The sequence below is a fragment of the Petaurus breviceps genome, unplaced genomic scaffold (assembly GCF_028583685.1).
Source record: "Petaurus breviceps papuanus isolate PSGF00001 unplaced genomic scaffold, PetGlider_PUasm1.0 188, whole genome shotgun sequence".
NCBI lineage: Eukaryota > Metazoa > Chordata > Mammalia > Diprotodontia > Petauridae > Petaurus > Petaurus breviceps.
The window spans coordinates 26,799,036-26,807,342 of record NW_027185804.1 but is presented as its reverse complement, the minus strand read 5'-3'; positions in this window follow the sequence as shown (position 1 = coordinate 26,807,342).

The following is an 8,307-nucleotide window of genomic DNA, read 5'->3' as shown; positions in this document are numbered from 1 at the left end:
AAAAAAAATCCAACTCCAAGCATAAGGCAAAACCCATACTCATTGGAAGAAAGCTTTATCAGTGAAGGAAGTCTGATTGTAGCAATTATAGCTTGATTATTCACTAAAAAACATGAAGTTGTCACTCTCAATTCACCACCAAAGATTTTTTAGACATCACATCTGTGAAACAACGGGGTCCTGCCCTATATTTCTGTTTAAAAGCTGTGCCTTCAAATCAGTGGCCCATTTGTAGATCACATATGTACTGGCAGGAGTTAAATGGGGAAGGAATGTGCTCTTTTATGCCACAATTCACATAGCTAGAGGATTTGGTTTTTCAAACATGAAAACATCAAGGAGATCTGATCTGGGAACAACTTATAATCAAGATTAAAACAAGAATGAAGAACAAGGATGAGTCATGATTGGCTATATTATAGAATACATGAATATGATTTATCATTATTAATCAATATAAGTAAAAGTCCCAAAGTCATAATTACCAATACCAATGGTAACTGCTCTGATGAAGCATAGAAATTCAAATTTACAAAGATTTCAACTTTCCCAAAGCTAAGTTTATAGCATTGGCCCTCAATGACTTCTATAAAGTTTATGCTTGATTAATGCATATGCTTTTTGGACACTGTTATTTCTTTTCAAGAAGTGATGAATTAATTCCATGACTAGCAGCTAAGCTTGATAAGAGGTAATTAAAAAATAAGCTCTCCAATTGGTCCTATAGTTATTAGCCAAGTTCTCGACCAACATTATTAAAAATCAGTTTACAGGGGTGGCTAGGTGGCACAGTGAATAGAACACTGGCCTTCGAGTCAGGAGGACCTGAGTTCAAATCCAGTTTCAGACACTTAGCACTTACTAGCCATGTGACCTTGGGCAAGTCACTTAACCCCAATTCTCCTGCCTTCCCCCCTACAAAAAATAAATAGATAAATATATAAAAATCAGTTTACAAATTTTGTTGGTAACTTAAGTATAAGTCTTGGATTGGATGTTATATAAGCATTTAAGATTCAATGTGCTTAAAATAGAACTCATCCACCACCACCCCATTCACCCACTTGTACCTTCCCTTTTCCTTTTTAGGATACCAACATTCTTCCATTCACTCAAAATTGTAATCTTGGTACCATCTTCAACTTCTTACTCTTATCCATTCCAAAATTCAATAAGTTATGAAATTGTATTCATTTTATTTCCACATCTCTCAAATCATTGCTCCCCAATTTTCTCCACTCACGTAAACATGTTGCTAGTTCAGACCCATAGTGTCAATTAACCAGACTACAGATGAATAAATAAATGAATGATCAAAGCACTTTTAGTGACCTAAATGTTCTCACTGACTTGATTCCCTCCCCCCACTTCTCAAAAAAATCCATCATCTGCATAGCTACCTTTGATTTTCGTAAAGTGCAGGTCTGACCATAGCACTCTCTTGCTCAATAAACTCCAATAGCTTATCACCTTTAGACTCAAATATAAACTCCTCTGCTTGGCATTCAAAACTCTTCAAAATCTGGCACCTACTAGCCTTTCCAGCCTTATTGCATGACTCCTTCATGCACATTATAGTGTAAATTGTACTCTTTTCTTCTTCTGATGCATAACACTACATTTAGTCTCAGCATCTTTGCACTGGCTGTCTACAACCTCTTTAATTTCACTCCTTAGAATCCCTAGTTTTCTTCAAGATTCAACTCAAGTGCACTTGAATCCTTTCCAGATCCCTAGCTGCTAATGCCTTCCCTCCAAATTGCTTTATATGTATATATCTATTTCAAATGATATATATAAACATACACATATATGTCCATTTGAAATATACATATACATGTTTGTATATATAAACACATCTATTTATTATATAGATATGAACAGATACAGATATGAACATATACGTGCATACCTACATATGTGCCTATGCAAACATATGTGTATATGTATAGGTGTATACATGTGTGTATGTGCATACATATAAGTATGTATATGTGTACATGCTTATGTGTTTGTGTGTATATGTATGTGCATATGTGTATATACACATACTGCAAAGGTATATATGTACCATAATTTTATGGAGATGGATAGAGTAATGGATGGAGATTCTGTGATTTAGCCATGTTTCTTCACTGACTTCAGAATCAACAAAGAGCAAACACTTTTCAACAGCCTTAACAATTTCCACCCCATGTCCAGATCCTAGACGAGGAAAAACCCACACTGGATTTGTCCTCCCCCCTAATCCTTCAGTCCTTTCTCAATTCTCACCTCCAACAACTTCATCGCTTTGGTGTACTGAGCCCAAATGTGTCATTTTCTCCCTATATGCAAAATGAACATACCAGTTTATTGTTTTTTTCATGTATGTTAGTCTCTTCTCCACACCTATATTGAAATAATTACTTTTTTAGTGTTCAAAATTTCATCCTTGAAAGCATGCCACCCCTCTCATTTTTCCAAATATGGGGCCACTGAACCCTACCTATTCTTTTTCTCAATCCTCCAAAATCTGTTCCTCAAAAATCTTGGGTGCACTCCAGGCTCTGCCCAGCCATCTTCTCCCTTTTATGCAAACTCCATAGAAGGGTGTTCATTTTATCTCTATCTTCCTTTTTATTTGTGAGAATCATGTTAAGACTTACATTTCCCCTTGTTAATTCTTTTACCTTTTGAAGGATTAAATTAAATTAAGACATGTCGCAAATTGATCCACTACTCTGTTTTGGATAGTAGCAACTGGACCAATATATGTAAAGGCACTTGTAAACATGAAAGTACTATAGAAGCATTCTTAATATTATCTTTTTATTAGATTAAGTCTCTGCATTTCAATATCATATTTCTGTGCCATCAGACACTTCTCCCTATTTTCTAGGGTCTTTTATCTTTTTTCACCTTTTGCCCAGAAGATCTGTTGTACGCTTCATAACCGTATCACATTCCTTTCTTCCTCCCTTGAGCTTAAGCCAAGTATTCTCCATTGTGTTTCCCTTCTTGAGTCCTTGAATTGGCTCATAAAAATGGTTCTTTACTGTATGATGCTACTCCACCTTGTTATGCGTTCTGTTCCCTCTCAAAAACTGTACAGAAATCCCTAAAGGAACACCTCACAAAAGATTGGGAAGGAGAATTCCTGAAGGACACATACAGACACAAACCCAGGAATGTTCTGTTTTCTCCACAACAGTCCAATGAGGTCGGTTGTTCTTGTTCATCCTTCCTTTCAAAAAGGACCAACGACATTACATCTGATGTCTTGATTGGTGGGTGAATTGTATTTAAGTGAGGCAGAGTTGTACAAACATCAGCCTCACTCTCTTTTCCAGAGTTATCAAAGTCCAATAGGAAGACAAAAGTCAGGATGAATGGTGATGGCCTGAATTACAGTGGATGAGTTGTGTGTCTTTGATGGCTGACCAAGCTCTAAGCATTTCACAGTGCCTGCTTTAGCTGCCTTCAGGGTCCTCGAACCAAATTGTTCTATTCTGCCCAGGAAAGCCTTCACATACTTGGAGTAGACACACTTCTACCTCACCAAGGGGTCTGAGACATGCCAGTTCTTGTCAATCTGGTTTAGCCCATCTGCCAAGATGGTTGACTGAGGTGTGGCCACTGCACATGCTACAGCTTCTTGAAACCACAGGTGAGTTGGGTGAAGGTGGACATGAAAGGTCAATGAACAGACCTGAAAAGGGCTTAGAAAGCCCCCCACCCAACAAAGGTGCTAGTCCTCCCTGGAAACCCCATACACTCAAGGTAAATGAGGTGAGGGGTGTAGGTCGGTGCAGTGTGTGCAGATGATTATAACAAAGAGGAAGAGAAAGGAAGTGGCTCTAAGTGACAGGAACCATACTAAATATTTTATAAATATCTCATTTAATCCTCACAACAACCATGTGAGGTAGAGGCTATTATAATCCCCATTTCACAGTTGAGAAAACTGAGACAGACAAAGGTTATTCATCAAGAGCCACACAGTTACTAAGTGTCTGAAGCCAGATTTGAAGGTCTTCCTGACTCAAAATTTAAAACTATCCACTGCACCATCTTATAGGATCATAGATAGAGCTACCAAGGGCACCTCAACAGCCAACTGATCCTATCTCCTCACTTTTTACAGAGGTAGAAACTCAGGTCCTTGTTTTTCTACCAAAAAGGAAAAAAAATAACTCTGTCCATTCAGCTTAACTAATTGTTACATAATTCATTGAAACTATGACTAGATAAAAGTAAGAAATATGTGAAAGTAGATAAAAGTAATAAATATGCAGAGTCATATTAAGATGGAATCATTGACCCTGGTACTCCAAGGAATTTACCATCTCATTTTAATTCATGACAGTGGAGTGGGACATGAAAGGGAATACTAAAATATGATGGAAAATCCAAATGACCTGAGTGTAGAAACCAGGTATTATTTTTTTTATTTTTATTTTCTACTAGAAATGAATGTCACATTCAGTTAAGAATCATAGGACTGTGGGAAATAGTAGATCATAGATTATGATAGAAATTTCTATCATAGATAGAAATCAGGGAGGGACCTTAATAAATCCAACTCCTTCATTCTATGAATGAGAACCAAGATGCCCAGTGTGATGGTCACTTTATCAAATGTGCGCAATTAGTAAGTGGAAGCACCCAGATTTTAATCCAAGTCCTCTGATTCTGAATCCAATGTTCTTTCCATAGCACTATGATATCACTTAGTTTAAGTTTTTATATCCAGGTGGGACTCATAAAGATATTTAACCACGTGCATTAAAAATCTCTAAAGCAATGGTGTTAAGCTCAAACAGAAAGGGAGGGAGCACAATTAAGCTTACATAACCAAAGTTTCAGGGACATATTAACTTTAAAACCACATACTAACATTATATTCTATTGTATTTTACTTATTTTGTTGAAGATGTCTGCTTTACATTTTAATATGGCTCCTCCAAACTTGACTGTTGCTAGCCAACGCTATTCTAGAGAAACCATTTCTGAATGGGTTCTTAAACCCATTTGATAGTATGTTCCATTATCTCAAAAGCTTTAGTCTGATCTACCAAACACAAAGTGACATAAACAGTCTAGGAAAGTCATCTTCCTTTTGGTTTGAATGATCTGAAAAAAAAAATAATGCCAGGGGTCATCAGAGCACTGCCAAATGCCTTGCTTTGTACACTGTGGACTTGGTGTTACATACAGAAAACTCTTCCTGCTAAGGAGCCTGAGGCAGCAGCTTACTAAACCCAACCTAAAAGTGTTCATTCAGCTTTCAGATTTCTTTAGCAAGAAGGGCACTAAGTACATCTGACAGGTGATTAAAATAAATAACTGAATCCTATCATCTCTGGGGGGGATCCCGTCCAAAACAGCATTATATTCTTTAAGGGTGACAAATTGGAGTGAAACCTGACGTATAATCAAAAGGCAGAAAGTTATTTGCTATTTTAAAAAATATATTTTTTAAGTAGAAAGGAACAGAGATGGTTCCAAAAGAAATAATTTGATGTTCCAAGTATTTTCCCAGGGCCTAAGTAGAGAGACAATGGAAGCTACTGGATAAGAAACAGACAAAGGAATCAGCAACATAGAAGTTCTATTGTTCTATATTCTAGGAAAGAGGTAAGCTTATAAAATGCAGAAAATCATTTCAATTTTGTGAGAATCTATAGATAAAACATGGTGAATACTCCAAAATAAAATCATCACACATATAGATGATAAAAAGTATATATGTGTATACATATGTACATATATGCATGTGCATATATATACATATATACATGTGTATATGTATACATATACACACAAACACAAAATAAGGACTATCCTTCAACAACTTCAATTAAATATATTGACTGGAGTGTAAGGATTTGGGTTCAAATCCTGGTCTCTTACAAACATTTCTGTGGCTTTAACCAAATCCTTTAACTTCCCTGGGTCTCATTTCCTTCATCTGTAAAATTGGAATAGCTATCCTCTGTTAAGCTCCTTCTAACTCTAGGTCCTATGACAACAAAGAGATTACTGGGTTCCCACAATGTTGTAATTGGTGAAATGGCCCTACCCAGCTATGTCATAGTTGGGACCAGGAATTTATTAAATTGATGCATTTTTTATTTGTAAGTAGAATAAGGAAGGGTGTTAGGGAAGGCGTAATCACTCCCAATGAGATTTAAGTAATTGACCCCAAGTCCTGAAGAAGGTCCAGCTTCTACCTGTCCTTGGCAAGTCTCTCCCCTTAGCTCATCCAATAGTAGGGACTTAGGGAGCAAATGTACAGGACAGTAATCCAAGTTAATGGGAAGAAAGCAGACATAGAGTAAGGGTGCCCAAACTCAAGACGGGGCCTGTCCTGACCTGTCTTTAGAGATTGCAGCCCCCACAACCAGATGACAACCAGTCCATCAGCTTCTGAACATGCTAAAACATTCAGCTTCCAATATCTGTGTCAAAGAACTATCCAAAACAAGCAATATAAGAATTTCTTGAATGATACAAGGGAATGTAGACCTACTTTATAGGGTTATGGGAAGTTTCAAGCTATGAAGCCCAATAGCAATTATACTGGAAAGGAAATATTGAAGAGTTATTTCTCTCCCAAAATTTTATGGAAGCTGCATAAGATTGCCCTAGTTTGTTTGGTTGTTCCCATCCTTGCCCTGACCAGCCCCAACTTGTAGGTAGAAAATCTGACTTCAGTGGGGGCTTAGGAACCATGTTTTATTAGACCTCCTTCCTTCTCTGTACATACCTTGTTACCCCTCTTCACAGTTTCCAGTTGAAACCTTCCCTTTAAAGTGCCAAATAAAAATGTCTGTGAATTTTTTTTTAAAGCAATTGGGGTTAAGTAACTTGCTCAAGGTTACACGGCCAGTTATTATTTCTGGTTGCGGTGTGTGAATTATTTTTTAAAAATGTGAAGAAAAGGAGAACTATTAGAGGCTTAGACAAAGGCAGATGTCACTTGATGATAGTTTGAAGGAACTGTGTATATTTATGCTAGAGAAGAGAAAACATGATAGTTGTCTCTGAGGACTTGAATGATGTCATGTGCAGAGGGGATTTGATTTTGTATGTTTGGCCATAGAAGGTTCAAACATTAGTGATAACTGGAAATTTCAAAGAAGCAAATTGAGTTTCAAGAAAAAAATACTTAACCTTTAGAGCTGTCCAAAAGTGAAATGGGCTCCCTTGAAAGGTAGCAGTTTCTCACTCCTTGGAGATCTTCAAGAAAAGGTTAGATGGTGACTTAGCATAAAATGTTCTAGTGGGAATTCCTTTCATATATGGGTTGGAATACATGGTCATTGAGTTCCTTTTTAACTCTCAAATTCTGTGATTTTGTGAAGTGACAACTTCTTCAGATCCCAGTTCTTTATTTCCAAATGAGGAAATTGGACTTGGTTATTTCTAGGACTGCTTCCAACTCCAGATCTATAATGCTATGATCCTTCACTCCATTCATCAGGGCAGCTCCAAAGTCAGTCACTTGGAAATTGAAGCAATTCAGGTGTTTTATATGGCAGAATGGGGTCTCTCTTCAGTGGCTCTGATTGGTTCTCTCCTCTGAGATCACAGTTAATTAGATACTAATCAGCTAGAAAATAAGGAGTTTCTAGTCCTGAATCTTCTAAGCATCAAAGAGTCAGATATTCAGAATTTGAGAAAAGGAATATGATTAAAGGGAGGGAATAAGAAGAAAGAGGAAAATTTGCAGCCATGTTATGGGAAGCCTGGAGGATGAAGAAAATCTAGGTCAGAAAACAAAGGGATTGTTAATGTTGTTGTTTTGCTTTGGTTTCTTTTTTTCTTCTCAACTATAGCAAATGTATATGTAGCATGCATATCAAATTCCAGATCATAAAAGACTCTGAGGAAGATCTAACACTCTGAATAACAGAGTCATGATTCAAAAAAGGTTTAATAAGCTAGAAAATTTGACCAAATTTAATAAAAGAAATTTTAGTGGTGATAAACATAAAAGTCATTAATATATCTATCTTGGCCACGCATTGCAGCTAGATAATGAGCTGGGCCCAGAATTGAATAGAATGAAGAATGATTGTGATGACCACTGGGAAATTTTAGTTTAGTTCCAAAGGTCCTAAGCCCTCCTCCTCATCCCTATGCACATGTCAAATCTTTTTTATTTTTAATTAATTTATTTTTAGTTTTCAACATTCACTTCCATAAGATTTTGAGTTTTAAATTCCCCTCCTCCCTTCTCCTTAAGATAGTGTGTCATCTGATATGGGCTCTACATATACATTCATATTAAACATATTTTCACATTAGTCATGATATAAA